A 19,763-nucleotide genomic window follows, 5' to 3' on the forward strand; every position below is an offset into this window, starting at 1 on the left:
GAGCAACATCAGCAACATCACGAACAGGCAGTGCAACATTAGCAACATCACTAACTAGCAGAGCAACACTAGCAACATCGCCAGCCAGCTAAGCAACATTTGTAACATCACCAACCAGCAGAGCAACATCAGTATCACCAACCATCAATGCTACATCAGCAACATCACCAAGCAGCAGACCAACATCAGTGACATCACCAACTGCCAGAGCAACAACAGTATCAGGCAGCAGAGCAACATTAGCAATATCACTAACCAGCAGAGCAACATCAGCAACATCACCAACCAGCACTGAAGTATCACCAACCAGCAATGCAAAATTAGTAACAGCACCAACCAGCAGTGCAACACCACCAACTAGCAGAGCAACATTAGTATCACCAACTAGCAGAGCAACATTAGTAACATCACCAACCAGCAGAGCAACATTAGTATCACCAACCAGCAGTGCAACACCACCAACTAGCAGAGCAACATTAGTATCACCAACTAGCAGAGCAACATTAGTAACATCACCAACCAGCAGAGCAACATTAGTATCACCAACCAGCAGTGCAACATTATTAACATCACCAACCAGCAGAGCAACATTAGTATCACCAACCAGCAGAGCAACATTAGTATCACCAACCAGGAGTGCAACATTATTAACATCACCAACTAGCAGAGCAACATTAGTAACATCACCAACCAGCAGAGCAACATTAGTATCACCAACCAGCAGTGCAACACCACCAACTAGCAGAGCAACATTAGTATCACCAACTAGCAGAGCAACATTAGTAACATCACCAACCAGCAGAGCAACATTAGTATCACCAACCAGCAGTGCAACATTATTAACATCACCAACCAGCAGAGCAACATTAGTATCACCAACCAGGAGTGCAACATTATTAACATCACCAACTAGCAGAGCAACATTAGTAACATCACCAACCAGCAGAGCAACATTAACATCACCAACCAGCAGAGCAACATTATTAACATCACCAACCGGCAGTGCAACATTACTATCACCAAGCAGCACAGCAACATTAGTAACATTACCAACCAGCAGTGCAACCTCAGTAACATCAGCAACCAGCAGTGCAACATCACTAACTAGCATAGCGACACTTGCAACATCGCCAGCCAGCAGAGCAACATCAGTAACATCACCAACGAGCAGAGCAACATCAGTATCACCACCAACCAGCAGTGCAACCTCAGTAACAACCAGCAGTGCAACCTCAGCAACATCACCAACCAGCAGTGCAACCTCAGCAACATCACCAACCAGCAGTGCAACATCAGCAACATCACCAACCAGCAGTGCAACCTCAGTATCACCAACCAGCAGTGCAACATCAGTAACATCACCAACCAGCAGTGCAACCTCAGTATCACCAACCAGCAGTGCAACATCAGTAACATCACCAACCAGCAGAGCAACATCAGCAACATCACCAACCAGCAGTGCAACCTCAGTATCACCAACCAGCAGTGCAACATCAGTAACATCACCAACCAGCAGAGCAACATTAGCAACATCACCAACCAGCAGAGCAACATCAGTATCACCAACCATCAGTGCAACATTAGCAACATCACCAACCAGCAGAGCAATATCAGTAATATCACTAACCAGCTGAGCCATATTAGTAACATCACCAGCAAGCAGTGCAACATCTGTAACATCACCAATCAGCAGTGCAACATCAGCAACAGCACCAACCACCAATGCAACATCACCAACCAGCAGAGCAACATGACGAAACAGCAGTGCAACCTCAGTAACCTCATCGACCAGCAGTGCAACCTCAGTAGCATCACCAACCATCAGAGCAATAGTAGCAACATCACCAACCAGCAGAGCAACATCAGCAACCAGCAGTGCAACATCAGCAACATCACCAACCAGCAGTGCAATAGTAGCAACATCACCAACCAGCAGAGCAACATCAGCAACCAGCAGTGCAACATCAGCAACATCACCAACCAGCAGTGCAACATTAGCAACCTCACCCAGCAGCAAAGCAACATTAGCAACATCACCAACGAGCAGAGCATCATCAGTAACATCAAGCAGCAGAGCAACATTAGCAATATCACTAACCAGCAGAGCAACATTAGTGACATCACCAACCAGCAGTGCAACATTGGTATCAGCAACCAGCAGAGCAACATTAGTAACATTACCAACCAGCAGTGCAACCTCAGTAACATCACCAACCAGCAGTGCAATGTTGGTAACATCAGCAACCAGCAGAGCAACATCAGTAGCATCACCAATGAGCAGAGCAACATCACGAACAGGCAGTGCAACATTAGCAACATCACTAACTAGCATAGCAACACTAGCAACATCGTCAGCCAGCAAAGCAACATTAGCAACATCAACAACAAGCAGAGAAACATCAACAACATCAAGCAACATTAGCAATATCACCAACCAGCAGAGCAACATCAACATCAGCAACATTACCAAGCAGCAGTGCAATATTAGTATCACCAGCAAGCGGTGCGACATCACTAACCAGCAGTGTAACAGCAGCAACATCACCAACCAGCAGAGCAACATCAGCAACATCACCAAGCAGCAATGCAACATCAGCAACATTACCAAGCAGCAGTGCAATATTAGTATCACCAGCAAGCGGTGCGACATCACTAACCAGCAGTGTAACAGCAGCAACATCACCAACCAGCAAAGCAACATCAGCAACATCACCAACCAGCAGAGCAACATCAGCAACATCACCAAGCAGCAATGCAACATCAGCAACATTACCAACCAGCAGTGCAACATCAGCATCACCATCCAGCAGTGTAACATTACCAACCAGCAGTGCAACATCAGCAACGTCACCAACCAGCAGTGCAACATCAGCAACGTCACCAACCAGCAAAGCAACATCAGCAACATCACCAAGCAGCAATGCAACATCAGCAACATTACCAACCAGCAGTGCAACATTAGTAACATCACCAACCAACAGTGCAACATTAGCAACATCACCAAGCAGCAATGCAACATCAGCAACATTACCAACCAGCAGTGCAACATCAGCATCACCATCCAGCAGTGCAACATTAGTAACATTACCAACCAGCAGTGCAACATCAGCAACGTCACCAACCAGCAGAGCAACATCAGCAACATTACCAACCAGCAGTGCAACATCAGCATCACCATCCAGCAGTGCAACATTAGTAACATCACCAACCAACAGTGCAACATTAGTAACATCACCAACCAGCAGTGCAACATCAGTATCACCAACCAGCAGTGCAACATTAGTAACATCACCAACCAGCAGTGCAACATCAGTATCACCAACCAGCAGTGCAACATTAGTAACATCACCAACCAGCAGTGCAACATCAGTATCACCAACCAGCAGTGCAACATTAGTAACATCACCAACCAGCAGTGCAACATCAGTATCACCAACCAGCAGTGCAACATTAGTAACATCACCACCTAGCAGTGCAACATCAGCAACGTCACCATCCAGCAGTGCAACATTAGTAACATCACCAACCAGCGGTGCAATATTAGAAACATTACCAACCAGCAGAGCAACATCAGCAACATCACAAACAGGCAGTGCAACATTAGCAACATCACTAACTAGCAGAGCAACACTAGCAACATCGCCAGCCAGCTAAGCAACATTTGTAACATCACCAACCAGCAGAGCAACATCAGTATCACCAACCATCAATGCTACATCAGCAATATCACCAACCAGCAGACCAACATCAGTGACATCACCAACCGCCAGAGCAACAACAGTAACATCAGGCAGCAGAGCAACATTAGCAATATCACCAACCAGCACTGAAATATCACCAACCAGCAATGCAAAATTAGTAACAGCACCAACCAGCAGTGCAACATTATTAACATCACCAACTAGCAGAGCAACATTAGTAACATCACCAACCAGCAGAGCAACATGACGAAACAGCAGTGCAACCTCAGTAACCTCATCGACCAGCAGTGCAACCTCAGTAACATCACCAACCAGCAGGGCAACCTCAGTAGCATCACCAACCATCAGAGCAATAGTAGCAACATCAGCAACCAGCAGAGCAACATCAGCAACCAGCAGAGCAACATTAGTGACATCACCAACCAGCAGTGCAACATTGGTATCAGCAACCAGCAGAGCAACATTAGTAATATCACCAACCAGCAGTGCAACGTTGGTAACATCAGCAACCAGCAGAGCAACATCAGTAGCATCACCAACCAGCAGAGCAACATCAGCAACTTCACCAACCGGCAGTGCAATATTAGTAACAACACCAACCAGCAGTGCAATATTAGTAACATCACCAACCAGCAGTGCAATATTAGTATCACCAGCAAGCGGTGCGACATCACCAACCAGCAGTGCAACAGCAGTAACATCACCAACCAGCAGTGCAATATTAGTATCACCAGCAAGCGGTGCGACATCACTAACCAGCAGAGCAACATCAGCAACATCACCAAGCAGCAATGCAACATCAGCAACATTACCAACCAGCAATGCAACATCAGCATCACCAAGCAGCAATGCAACGTAAGTAACTTCACCAACCAGCAGTGCAACATCAGCAACGTCACCATCCAGCAGTGCAACATCAGCAACGTCACCATCCAGTAGTGCAACATCAGCATCACCAACAAGCAGTGCAATATTAGTAACATCACCAACCAGCAGTGCAACATTAGTAACATCACCAACCAACAGTGCAACATCAGCAACATCACCATCCAGTAGTGCAACATCAGCATCACCAACAAGCAGTGCAATATTAGTAACATCACCAACCAGCAGTGCAACATTAGTAACATCACCAACCAGCAGTGCAACATCAGCAACGTCACCATCCAGCAGTGCAACATTAGTAACATCACCAACCAGCAGTGCAACATTAGTAACATTACCAACTAGCAGTGCAACATCAGCAACATCACCAACCAGCAGTGCAACATTAGTAACATCACCAACCAGCAGTGCAACATCAGCAACGTCACCAACCAGCAGTGCAACATTAGTAACATCACCAACCAGCAGTGCAACATTAGTAACATTACCAACTAGCAGTGCAACATCAGCAACGTCACCAACCAGCAGTGCAACATTAGTAACATCACCAACCAGCAGTGCAACATCAGCAACATCACCAACCAGCAGTGCAACATCAGCAACGTCACCAACCAGTAGTGCAACATTAGTAACATCACCAACCAGCAGTGCAACATTAGTAACATCACCAACCAGCAGTGCAACATTAGTAACATTACCAACTAGCAGTGCATCAGCAACATCACCATCCAGCAGTGCAACATTAGTAACATCACCAACCAGCAGTGCAACATCAGCATCACCAACCAGCAGTGCAACATTAGTAACATCACCAACCAGCAGTGCAACATCAGCAACGTCACCAACCAGCAGTGCAACATTAGTAACATCACCAACCAGCAGTGCAACATTAGTAACATCACCAACCAGCAGTGCAACATCAGCAACGTCACCAACCAGCAGAGCAACATTAGCAATATCACTAACCAGCAGAGCAACATTAGTGACATCACCAACCAGCAGTGCAACATTGGTATCAGCAACCAGCAGAGCAACATTAGTAACATTACCAACCAGCAGTGCAACCTCAGTAACATCACCAACCAGCAGTGCAATGTTGGTAACATCAGCAACCAGCAGAGCAACATCAGTAGCATCACCAATGAGCAGAGCAACATCACGAACAGGCAGTGCAACATTAGCAACATCACTAACTAGCATAGCAACACTAGCAACATCGTCAGCCAGCAAAGCAACATTAGCAACATCAACAACAAGCAGAGAAACATCAACAACATCAAGCAACATTAGCAATATCACCAACCAGCAGAGCAACATCAACATCAGCAACATTACCAAGCAGCAGTGCAATATTAGTATCACCAGCAAGCGGTGCGACATCACTAACCAGCAGTGTAACAGCAGCAACATCACCAACCAGCAGAGCAACATCAGCAACATCACCAAGCAGCAATGCAACATCAGCAACATTACCAAGCAGCAGTGCAATATTAGTATCACCAGCAAGCGGTGCGACATCACTAACCAGCAGTGTAACAGCAGCAACATCACCAACCAGCAAAGCAACATCAGCAACATCACCAACCAGCAGAGCAACATCAGCAACATCACCAAGCAGCAATGCAACATCAGCAACATTACCAACCAGCAGTGCAACATCAGCATCACCATCCAGCAGTGTAACATTACCAACCAGCAGTGCAACATCAGCAACGTCACCAACCAGCAGTGCAACATCAGCAACGTCACCAACCAGCAAAGCAACATCAGCAACATCACCAAGCAGCAATGCAACATCAGCAACATTACCAACCAGCAGTGCAACATTAGTAACATCACCAACCAACAGTGCAACATTAGCAACATCACCAAGCAGCAATGCAACATCAGCAACATTACCAACCAGCAGTGCAACATCAGCATCACCATCCAGCAGTGCAACATTAGTAACATTACCAACCAGCAGTGCAACATCAGCAACGTCACCAACCAGCAGAGCAACATCAGCAACATTACCAACCAGCAGTGCAACATCAGCATCACCATCCAGCAGTGCAACATTAGTAACATCACCAACCAACAGTGCAACATTAGTAACATCACCAACCAGCAGTGCAACATCAGTATCACCAACCAGCAGTGCAACATTAGTAACATCACCAACCAGCAGTGCAACATCAGTATCACCAACCAGCAGTGCAACATTAGTAACATCACCAACCAGCAGTGCAACATCAGTATCACCAACCAGCAGTGCAACATTAGTAACATCACCAACCAGCAGTGCAACATCAGTATCACCAACCAGCAGTGCAACATTAGTAACATCACCACCTAGCAGTGCAACATCAGCAACGTCACCATCCAGCAGTGCAACATTAGTAACATCACCAACCAGCGGTGCAATATTAGAAACATTACCAACCAGCAGAGCAACATCAGCAACATCACAAACAGGCAGTGCAACATTAGCAACATCACTAACTAGCAGAGCAACACTAGCAACATCGCCAGCCAGCTAAGCAACATTTGTAACATCACCAACCAGCAGAGCAACATCAGTATCACCAACCATCAATGCTACATCAGCAATATCACCAACCAGCAGACCAACATCAGTGACATCACCAACCGCCAGAGCAACAACAGTAACATCAGGCAGCAGAGCAACATTAGCAATATCACCAACCAGCACTGAAATATCACCAACCAGCAATGCAAAATTAGTAACAGCACCAACCAGCAGTGCAACATTATTAACATCACCAACTAGCAGAGCAACATTAGTAACATCACCAACCAGCAGAGCAACATGACGAAACAGCAGTGCAACCTCAGTAACCTCATCGACCAGCAGTGCAACCTCAGTAACATCACCAACCAGCAGGGCAACCTCAGTAGCATCACCAACCATCAGAGCAATAGTAGCAACATCAGCAACCAGCAGAGCAACATCAGCAACCAGCAGAGCAACATTAGTGACATCACCAACCAGCAGTGCAACATTGGTATCAGCAACCAGCAGAGCAACATTAGTAATATCACCAACCAGCAGTGCAACGTTGGTAACATCAGCAACCAGCAGAGCAACATCAGTAGCATCACCAACCAGCAGAGCAACATCAGCAACTTCACCAACCGGCAGTGCAATATTAGTAACAACACCAACCAGCAGTGCAATATTAGTAACATCACCAACCAGCAGTGCAATATTAGTATCACCAGCAAGCGGTGCGACATCACCAACCAGCAGTGCAACAGCAGTAACATCACCAACCAGCAGTGCAATATTAGTATCACCAGCAAGCGGTGCGACATCACTAACCAGCAGAGCAACATCAGCAACATCACCAAGCAGCAATGCAACATCAGCAACATTACCAACCAGCAATGCAACATCAGCATCACCAAGCAGCAATGCAACGTAAGTAACTTCACCAACCAGCAGTGCAACATCAGCAACGTCACCATCCAGCAGTGCAACATCAGCAACGTCACCATCCAGTAGTGCAACATCAGCATCACCAACAAGCAGTGCAATATTAGTAACATCACCAACCAGCAGTGCAACATTAGTAACATCACCAACCAACAGTGCAACATCAGCAACATCACCATCCAGTAGTGCAACATCAGCATCACCAACAAGCAGTGCAATATTAGTAACATCACCAACCAGCAGTGCAACATTAGTAACATCACCAACCAGCAGTGCAACATCAGCAACGTCACCATCCAGCAGTGCAACATTAGTAACATCACCAACCAGCAGTGCAACATTAGTAACATTACCAACTAGCAGTGCAACATCAGCAACATCACCAACCAGCAGTGCAACATTAGTAACATCACCAACCAGCAGTGCAACATCAGCAACGTCACCAACCAGCAGTGCAACATTAGTAACATCACCAACCAGCAGTGCAACATTAGTAACATTACCAACTAGCAGTGCAACATCAGCAACGTCACCAACCAGCAGTGCAACATTAGTAACATCACCAACCAGCAGTGCAACATCAGCAACATCACCAACCAGCAGTGCAACATCAGCAACGTCACCAACCAGTAGTGCAACATTAGTAACATCACCAACCAGCAGTGCAACATTAGTAACATCACCAACCAGCAGTGCAACATTAGTAACATTACCAACTAGCAGTGCATCAGCAACATCACCATCCAGCAGTGCAACATTAGTAACATCACCAACCAGCAGTGCAACATCAGCATCACCAACCAGCAGTGCAACATTAGTAACATCACCAACCAGCAGTGCAACATCAGCAACGTCACCAACCAGCAGTGCAACATTAGTAACATCACCAACCAGCAGTGCAACATTAGTAACATCACCAACCAGCAGTGCAACATCAGCAACGTCACCAACCAGCAGTGCAACATTAGTAACATCACCAACCAGCGGTGCAATATTCGGAACTTTACCAACCAGCAGAGCAACATCAGCAACATCACGAACAGGCAGAGCAACATTAGCAACATCACGAACTAGCATAGCAACACTAGCAACATCGCCAGCCAGCAAAGCAACATTTGTTACATCACCAACCAGCAGAGCAACATCAGCAATATCACCAACCAGCAGACCAACATCAGTGACATCACCAACCGCCAGAGCAACATCAGTATAAAGCAGCAGAGCAACATTAGCAATATCACTAACCAGCAGAGCAACATCAGCAACATCACCAACCAGCACTGAAATATCACTAACCAGCAGAGCAACATCAGCAACATCACCAACCAGCACTGAAATATCACCAACCAGCAGAGCAACAGTAGCAACATCACCAACCGGCAGTGCAACATTATTATCACCAAGCAGCACAGCAACATTAGTAACATTACCAACCAGCAGTGCAACCTCAGTAACATCAGCAACCAGCAGTGCAACATCAGCAACATCACTAACTAGCATAGCAACACTTGCAACATCGCCAGCCAGCAGTGCAACATCAGCAACATCACTAACCAGCAGTGCAACATCAGCATCAACGAGCAGAGCAACATCAGCAACATCACCAACCAGCAGTGCAACATCAGCATCATCAACGAGCAGAGCAACATCACCAACCAGCAGTGCAACCTCAGTATCAACAACCAGCAGTGCAACATCAGCAACATCACTAACTAGCATAGCAACACTTGCAACATCGCCAGCCAGCAGTGCAACATCAGCAACATCACCAACCAGCAGTGCAACATCACCAACCAGCAGTGCAACCTCAGTATCAACAACCAGCAGTGCAACATCAGCATCATCAACGAGCAGAGCAACATCAGCAACATCACCAACCAGCAGTGCAACATCAGCAACATCACCAACCAGCAGTGCAACCTCAGTATCAACAACCAGCAGTGCAACATCAGCAACATCACCAACCAGCAGTGCAACATCAGCAACATCATCAACGAGCAACATCAGCAACATTACAAACAGGCAGTGCAACATTAGCAACATCACCTTTGATCTTTGCGTCCTCACTGTCCACTGGAGTAGTACCAGATGATTGGAGGGTGGCAAATGTTATTCCCTTGTTCAAGAAAGGGAATAGGGAAAACCCTGGGAATTACAGACCAGTCAGTCTTACGTCGGTGGTGGGCAAATTATTGGAGAGGATTCTGAGAGACAGGATTTATGATTATTTGGAAAAGCATAGTTTGATTAGAGATAGTCAGCATGGCTTTGTTCGGGGCAGGTCATGCCTCACAAGCCTTATTGAATTCTTTGAGGATGTGACAAAACACATTGATGAAGGAAGAGCAATGGATGTGGTGTATATGGATTTTAGCAAGGCGTTTGATAAGGTTCCCCATGGTAGGCTCATTCAGAAAGTAAGGAGGCATGGGATACAGGGAAATTTGGCTGTCTGGTACAGAATTGGCTGGCCCATAGAAGACAGAGGGTGGTAGTAGATGGAAAGTATTCAGGATGGAGCTCGGTGACCAGTGGTGTTCCGCAGGGATCTGTTCTGGGACCTCTGCTCTTTGTGATTTTTATAAATGACTTGGATGAGGAAGTGGAAGGCTGGGTTAGGAAGTTTGCGGATGACACAAAGGTTGCTGGAGTTGTGGATAGCGTGGAGGGCTGTTGTCGGTTGCAACGGGACATTGACAGGATGCAGAGCTGGGCTGAGAAGTGACAGATGGAGTTCAACCTGGAAAAGTGTGAAGTGATTCATTTTGGAAGGTCGAATTTGAATGCAGAATACAGGCTTAAAGACAGGATTCTTGGCAGTGTGGAGGAACAGAGGGATCTCGGGGTCCACGTCCATAGATCCCTCAAAGTTGCCACCCAAGTTGATAGGGTTGTTAAGAAGGCGTATGGGGTGTTGGCTTTCATTAACAGGGGGATTGAGTTTAAGAGCCGCGAGGTTATGCTGCAGCTCTATAAAGCCCTGGTTAGACCACACTTGGAATATTGTGTTCAGTTCTGGTCGCCTCATTATAGGAAGGATGTGGAAGCTTTAGAGAGGGTGCAGAGGAGATTTACCAGGATGCTGCCTGGACTGGAGGGCATGTCTTATGAAGAAAGGTTGGGGGAGCTAGGGTTTTTCTCATTGGAGCGAAGAAGGATGAGAGGTGACTTGATAGAGGTGTACAAGATGATGAGGAGCATAGATAGAGTGGATAGCCAGAGACTTTTTCCAGGGCAGAAAGGGCTATCACCAGGGGGCATAATTTTAAGGTGATTGGAGGAAGGTTTAGGGGAGATGTCAGAGGTAGGTTCTTTACACAGAGAGTGGTGGGTGCGTGGAATGCACTGCCAGCGGTGGTAGTAGAAACAGATACATTAGGGACATTTAAGCGACTCTTGGATAGGTACATGGATGATAGTAGAATGAAGGATATGTAGGTAGTTTGATCTTAGAGTAGGTTAAAGGGTCGGCACAACATCGTGGGCTGAAGGGCCTGTACTGTGCTGTACTGTTCTATGTTCTATCACTAACTAGCATAGCAACACTAGCAACATCGCCAGCCTGCACAGCAACATCAGTAGCATCACCAACCAGCAGTCCAACGTCAGCAACATCACCAACCAGCAGTGCACCATTACCAACATCATCAACCAGCAGAACTACATCAGCAACTTCACCAACCAGCAATGCAACATTAGCAACATCACCAACCAGCAGAACAACATTAGCAACATCACCAACCAGCAATGCAACATCAGCAGCAAGCAGTTTATCAGCATCACCAACCAGCAGTGCAACATCAGCAACATCATCAACCAGCACAGCAATATTAGTAACATCACCAACCAGCAGTCCAACATTAATAACAAAACCAACCAGCAGTGCAACATCACCAACCAGTAGTGCACCATTACTAACATCACCAGCCAGCAGTGCAACATCAACCAGCAGTGCAACATCAGCAACATTACCAACCAGCAGTGCAACATCACCAACCAGCAGTGCACCATTACTAACATCACCAACCAGCAATTCACCATTACTAACATCACCAACCAGCAGTGCAACATTAGTAACATCACCAACCAGCAGTGCAGCATCAGTATCATCGACCGGCAGAGCAACATTAGCAACATCACCAACATCAAGCATAACTTGTACAGCACCGGGAGTAACACATACCACAGAATCAGTACAGCGCATCAACTCAACGCAGAGAGGGATGATGGCTATGAAATCAACGAGATGGAAGCACAGCATCTTACCACCAGAACAATGTCGTGAATAAAGTGTTCAAAATTACAAGTTTAATTGTAAAAGTTGATGGTGAATGTTCTTTAGTTTAGAAAACAGAAAAGGAAAAACTAATGTTTAGGAAAGTTATGTTAAGCGTAAAAAAGGCATTGTTAATTTTTTTTAAAGGGGGATGTTATATTGTTGTATTATCCAAAGTGACTAACTCCATTGTTCAAGCGAAGTATATATATCCACAATGCCACATCATTATACTGCTCTACAACCTGTGTACCAAACACATATTGGATCATCTGCCACAAATGGAGAGAAGTGAGAAAATATGATGCAAGCTCCAGTGTCTAAAGTGTGATTATTTAAGAAGCTATGGGAACCACAAGACATAAGAGTGGGTCAGAATGCGCAGGGTACTCAACGCCTACCATTATTTAAGACTTCTCCTTACATCCTTCAGCTCCAAACACTTTCCCACAAAGTTGCTGAAAGTGCTAATTGATAACGGTGCAACAGACTAAAATGTTCTCACTCTGTTTGTCTTGTCATTCTCTCCCCATCAGGCACCTCAGTAAATAGAGCATGCAAGTAATGAGTTTTAAGGATTTGGAAATAAACAGCGGAATGTCTGATAAGGAGAGTGAATTAAAGGGGTAAATTCAGTTTTAAGTGAGGCACAGGAACAGAAATAAAGAGTGGGAAAGAAAGATTGGAGCGAGAAAAAAAAGGCAGGAAGGGAAAAATAAGAAAAAAACTGCAAAGTTTAAAATTTGACATGATAAAATCTCCTGAAGATTTCAAAACACGAAAGAATGAAACTCCACATTTGTAACTCTTAATTTCTGGTGCCTGAGAGGTTGATTGGCAGTTATTAACACTTACCATTCCGTTAAAAAGGCACTTACACTACAAATTAGTAGCCCCAAATGTCTGCAGAAGATTTAATTCTTATCTACCGCGCAAATACAGCAGCTTCACCCCTTTCAATGCAGGTCAATGGTGAAAGGGACAACGAAATTCCTTTTCTGCAAAGCAATGGTGGAATGGCACAACTCAGACCAGAATTTTGGATGTTTGTGACGAACCATGTACCTATCTGCTCCTCGCCTGAAATTGCTACACCATTTACATATAAATAAAGACGAGCACCACTGGCATCACCATTATTTTGACAGCAAAGTCTGGCCCAAATTATATTAGCACACAAAGAAGTCATTCAGAATCCTTTCAGGGGTAGAGTTTACACAGTCCTGGTTTCTTGCTCTCTGCCCAAATCAATCCTATTTTGGCACGGAAGAAAAAACACAGGATATATTTTCAAAGCCCCATCAACCAGTACACTTTAAGACTGACAATCATCAAGACAGAGTATGATGCCCTCTGCTGGTTTACAAGTGCTGTTTTCTTTTCCACACAGTACTTAAAGAATAAAATTGACAAACAAATTTATTTGTTACACTGATTTTGCCCCAATCCTCTGACCACATTTTCACCAGTCCCTTGCATCCACTCTCCTCTCCTGGTGGGGAGAGGTCTGCATGGTTGTAGCAATCTCAGTATCATTTTTTCAATGACGTGACATGGTAGCTAAATTTGCAGATGACACAAAGATAGGTAGGAAGGTATGTTGTGAAGAGGACATAAGGAGCTTGCAGACCGATATAGATAGGTTGGGTGAGTGGGCAAAAATCTGGCAGATGGAGTATAATGTGAGAAAATGTGAAGTTGTTCACTTTGGCAAGAAGAATAAAGAATATTACTTAATATTACTTAATAAAGAGTATTACTTAAACGGAGAACGACTGCAAAATTCCGAGGTGCGGAGAAATCTAGGTGTTCTAGTGCAGAGTCACAAAATGTTAGTATGCAGTTACAGCAAGTAATAAAGAAGGCAAATGGAATGCTACCCTTTATTATGAGAGGAATTGAAAATAAAAGTAAGGATGTTATGCTTCAGTTATATAGGGCATTGGTGAGACCATATCTCAAATACTGTGTGCAGTTTTGGCTCCTTATTCAAGAAAGGATGTGAATGCATGGAGGCGGTTCAGAGGAGGTTTACTAAATTGATACCTGGAATGAGCAGGTTGTCTTATGAGGAAAGGTTGGACAGAGGGCTTGTTTTCACTAGAGTTTAGAAGAGTGAGGGGAGACTTGATTGACGTTTATAAGAACCTGAATGGTCTTCACAAGCTGGATGTGGAAAGGATGTTTCCTCTTGTGGGTGAGTCCAGAACTAGGGGGCATTGTTTTAAAATTAGGGGTTGCCCTTTTAGGACAGAGATAAGGAGAATTTATTTCTCTCAGAGGGTTGTGCAACTTTGGAACTCTCTGCCTTGGAAGGTGATGGAGACAGGAACATTGGATATTTATAAGGCGGAGGTAAATAGATTCTTGTTAAGCAAGGGAATCAAGGGTTATCAGGGGTAGATGGGAGTGTGGAATTCGAAACACAAATAGATCAGCCATGATCTTATTGAATGGTGGAGCTCAAGGGGCCGAATGGAACACTTCTGCTCCTTGTTCATATGACGCCACATGAGTATATGATTGCAGACACAGGATGGAATTTTATGGGCTCTGCAAGAGTGAATTTGATGGCGTGTGGGATGTGAACGTCACAGGTTAGGACAACATTTATTGCCAATCCCTAATTGCCTTTGAGAAGGTGGTGGTGAGCTGCCTTCTTGAACTGCTGCAGTCCATGTGGTGTAGGTACGCCCACAGTGCTGTTAGGAAGGGAGTTCCAAGATTTTGACCCAGCGGCAGTGAAGGAACGGTGATATAGTTCCAAGTCAGAATGGTGTGTGGCTTGGAGGAGAACTTGCAGGTGGTGGTGTTCCCATGCATCTGCTGCCCTTGTCCTTCTATCCTGGAGGTGTCCTGAGAGGAAGGCCCCGGGGCAGCTGGCACATGCTCCTTCTACATCTGTGTGCATGATTGCATCTGCCTGTCTCCTTGAGGAGAAGGAGCACCTGGAGGGAGGTCCAGGTTCCTCGTTCCCTCTTGCTTAGATTCTGCTGCATGGAGCCCATGGCAACAGCAATGGAGTGCAGGTCAGATTGCATATGGCTTAAGTGCTCAACCAGACTCGCCACAGAGCTTGCCAAACTCTCGGATTCAGGAAACCATATGCTCATATGCCTGGGATATGGCAGACATCACGGCTTGCATGGACTCCGCCATGGCGTGCACAAAGCCTCGCATGACCTCAGGCATCTCCGACGTATTTCCACATGGCTTTGCTGCACATCCAGCAGACTTCATCATGAGTGTGGGGCTGAGCAGGGGCCTGGTCCTCAGCAGTCCTCCAGGGACCCAGCTGGCACATGCTTTCTCAGCTGCTGGGACGTGTCTGTGTCATGCACACCAGATTGTGACCCAGATTCTAATCTTACATCCACACGGTCCATGCGGATTTATCTGTGATGATGGAGGTGGAAGAAGAGGCAGGTGACAGTGCACTCTCTGGGACAATGGATTCTTCTTCCACCCCAGAGAAGGACCTTGGGCCTCGCGGTATTCTGTGACTTGAGTGTGGGCACCTGCAGTGGAGACACAAACAGAGGCACTTTAACCATCAGCTGAGCATATTTTTGCACACTTTCCTTTGATGTGCACATATGGCTACAAGACTGAAGATGACATTTCATCCTTACACTTTGAAGATCCTGCCTTGCCATCTGTTACTACCCTGCTCCCTCCTCTCTCACAATTTCTGCAGCCTCCTCTTCAGCCGGTGTCAGGACTCTGATGTCTGGGACACCTGGACTTGTCTTTGCCTGCTCGTGCTGGTTGTGGGCACATTTATCCTGCAGGAGACAGTGAAGATTTAATGACATGTTAAAAAGATGAATCACAACCATTTTAAACATGCATCGACAGAACTCATTTAGGACTGGCTTTCGCATGACACACCCAAGCACATCAACAACACCAATCGTCAACTTTGCGCACAGTCAGCATATGGCACCAAGGCTGCTCATGCATTCCACTGCATGCCTTGTCTGTCCTCTGCCTTACAGAGATGCAGCCATGGAGGAAAACAATGGAACAACTTCGCCAAGACCCTCACCGATCTGAGCAAGTTATTAATATGCTTGCGACACTCCATCCAGGTTCTGTGAGTCACCCCATGGTTTGAGACCTCCTCTACTACCTCCATCCAGGCTGCCTTGGTCTCCATCTGCAGGGAAGAGGACCTCCCGCCTTTCCCTGACGATCTGGAGCAGAACCTGCAGGGAGGCATCGCTGAAGAGTGGGGTGGGACGCTGCCTGCTGAAAGACATTTTCTTTGCCTTTGCTGCAGAGATAAATAAATGATGTGAAGTTGGTGCTAGATTACAAAAATTAAGGGAGGCAAAAGCATTCTAAATTAATTATAAGCTATGCAGAGACTTACATGACAGGAAAGCTGCTGATCCTTGAGGCTGCAAGCACAGAATGCTTTATATCTGTGGCGATCATGGTGCTTAGCCCAGTGATGGAGGGTTCCACCAATGAAAGGCTGTCCCTGCTGCACGATCCCATGTGTCTCCCGTGCCTGTTGCTGCAACTTTCATTTACATATAAAATGGTGTGTAAAACGGGAAAAATGGTGGAAGCGGAAGTTATGCCAACTTCTGCTCCCACCATCGGGATTACTGTGGGACTCACAAAATCCCGGCCTTACAGTGCAGTAGGAACATAAGATTAGGAGTATTTCATTGAGTCCCTTGAGTCTATTCTGCCATTCAATTAGACCATGGCTCACCTGTACCTCAGACTGATTCACCTTCCTTTGATCCATATACCATAATACCCTGAGCTAATAAAAACTGTTGATCTCAGTCTTCAAACATTCAATTGACTCACTATCTGCAGCCTTTTTGGGAGAGAATTCTGGATTTCACACCAAGGGTACAAAGAGCGACCACTATTTTGTTCCCCACTTCTCCCACCAAAAACAACCCAAGAGCAAGCAAAGTTTATATCAAGAGGGAGTACATTTTAAATGTAGCTAGCTTTAAACAGAAAGAGGCCTTGACTGATTGATATTAAAGATTCCCAAACTTTACTGCATGGCAGAACTTGTACAAATATTGACCCACTCCTGAGTCTATACATCTGTCACCTATCCAAAGACAGTGCAGAAAACAGGGCAAAGTCAGGCAATGTCCCCATTGCCTGCATGTAGATGCCTGGAAAATTATTCTCGAAAAGACTTGGAAGGATGTTCTACAGTTGCCTGCTACTGAAGGTTACCTGGAGATCAGACTCTCCGTTCCAATGATCTTTTCTGTGATTTAGTGAAAGGTAGCAGGAGCCAGAAGGAGCAGCAGCTCACTGAGCATAGGACAACATGCTGGCAAAACCTTCTCTCGGGCAAATATAGTATGCATCCACGATGCACTGCACTGTCATTACTCAGCTAATATGATAGTCCCAATGGAAAAGTGCTGCTACTGATGACTGAAAAAGGTGAGAAGAACCTCTATATCCTTTGTAGCTGTCGGTAGTCAAGCATGTGGTTTATTGTATACTGCAAGATGGATGATACCCTTTTGTTGGTTGAACAATATTGGACAGTAATGGGGCCAATACACAGAATCATATCTTGTCATTCACACCTCATCACTTTAAACTAAGGACTTCTCCATGAACAGCCCTTTTCCATCCAATCCACCATCACTCTTATCCAGCAAATATTTGACCAGCTACAAATTTCGAATGATAGTGTCCCATGAAATGTGGTAAAGACTGTCATTTTGTAGAGTGCAACACTTCTGCTAAAGGGATGATGCAGTGATGCGACTGAAGCAAGGACTGTTTTTTTTCTTTAAATTTTGCTAACATTCATGATAAATGTGAAAATCATATTGCTAAAGCTGATCTTGCAAAACCGTCCACGTCTGCTGGAATATCAACCTATTCTATAGTAATTAATGAAAAACTACAGCCGCATTTCTCAAGGCAGTAATACATCAGAAGTTCAAACATTCTTAAATCATGGGATCTACCACACACAGACACAAACACACATACAAAAGCACAGTCATAATTCAGCGTTATTGAATATTCAAAATTACTAACCTAATTTTTGAGGACCTACATTATATAGTTAGCTAATAAAAAAGGCTTTCTGAGGCAGACAATGGAAGTAAAAGATCCAGAATCACAATGGTTTGCACTGATGACGGAATGTAGCTTCTTTTTCAATGGATAAACTAAGATGGGCCTTCCACATCTGTCAACCTCAGCAACAGCCAACAGCACTGCTCCACATAGAACATAAATCTTGTGAACACACTACTTCAATAAGAAAAAAATATGTAGAAGGATAAGTAAACTTAACAAAAGGAAAATGCAATGATCCTGATGCCGAGCTCAGGCAGGCAGGTCTGAGCTTGTTGTGTGTGACATCTGCAGAAGTAGAAAGCTATATTCCAATGCTGATCCCCAGTTCTATCAGAAAAGATGCTTACAGCATTCTTGAGACCAAACCTATGGTTTCCAACTCCTGGAGGTTTGACCACATGACACCCAGTAATGTGACACTCAATTGCTGCAGTTTGCAAATGCTATTGCATTTGCATATTCACCTTATATAGTTTGGACCCCCTGAAGTTGAGTGCATTTGTTCACAGTTTCTTGCTTCTTAAACATATACTTAAGTTGGCTTCTTGCTGCTTTTAGGAACACTGGAAACCTTTTGGCATATTCAGTAAGGTCAGCGCAAGACATCTGGTAGTTCAGTTGCACCTGTAACTCTGTGTTCACAAACAATATTGCCAGCTTCCATAAGTATGCTGACAACACCAAGGTGTACCTCACCACCACCTCTCTCAACCCTGTCCACTGCCCACGATTTTTCATGCTGTTTGTCCAACATCTACATTGGATGAGCAGAAATCTCTGCCAATTAAATATTGAAAAGACCAAAGCCACCATCTTCGGTCCCCGCCACAAACTCCTTTCCCCAAATATCGATTGATATAATGTTAGAGGAAAGGGAAAGGAGGGGGAGGAATTTCTGGATTGTGTTCAGGAGAACTTCTTTAATCAGTATGTCCTCGACCCAACTAGAAAGGAGGCATTGCTGGATCTGCTGCTGGGAAATGAGGTTGGCCAAGTGGACCAAAAGTCTGTGGGGAACACTTGAATGACCATAGTATCATAAGGTTTATACTCGTAATGCAGAAAAGCAAGTAACAATATTAGGTAGAACAGCTAGATTGGAAGAGGGCTCATTTCAATGCAATGAGAAAGGATCTAGCCAAGAACCACAGACTGCAGGAAAAACTATAACGGAACAATGGATTATCTTTAAGGAAGGGATGCTTCAGGTACAGGCTAGGTACATTCCAACAAGGGCGAAAGGTAGGGGAACCAAAACAGGACTCCTTGGATGACAAAGGAGATAGAGATTATGAAGAAACAACAACAGGGAGTGTATGATGTATGCTAGGTGAATTCTTCGAGTGAGAACCAGACCAAATACAATAAGTTG

The 19,763-nt window shown here is 45.1% G+C and overlaps 1 protein-coding gene across 3 annotated transcripts in view; it reads right to left on the bottom strand.

The window, feature by feature from the left end:
* Positions 1-19,763, bottom strand: part of oxr1a (oxidation resistance 1a) — a 761,132-nt gene that overhangs the window by 447,678 nt on the left and 293,691 nt on the right. The gene's annotated exons all lie outside the window — the stretch shown is intronic.

The sequence above is a fragment of the Heterodontus francisci genome, chromosome 5 (assembly GCF_036365525.1).
Source record: "Heterodontus francisci isolate sHetFra1 chromosome 5, sHetFra1.hap1, whole genome shotgun sequence".
NCBI lineage: Eukaryota > Metazoa > Chordata > Chondrichthyes > Heterodontiformes > Heterodontidae > Heterodontus > Heterodontus francisci.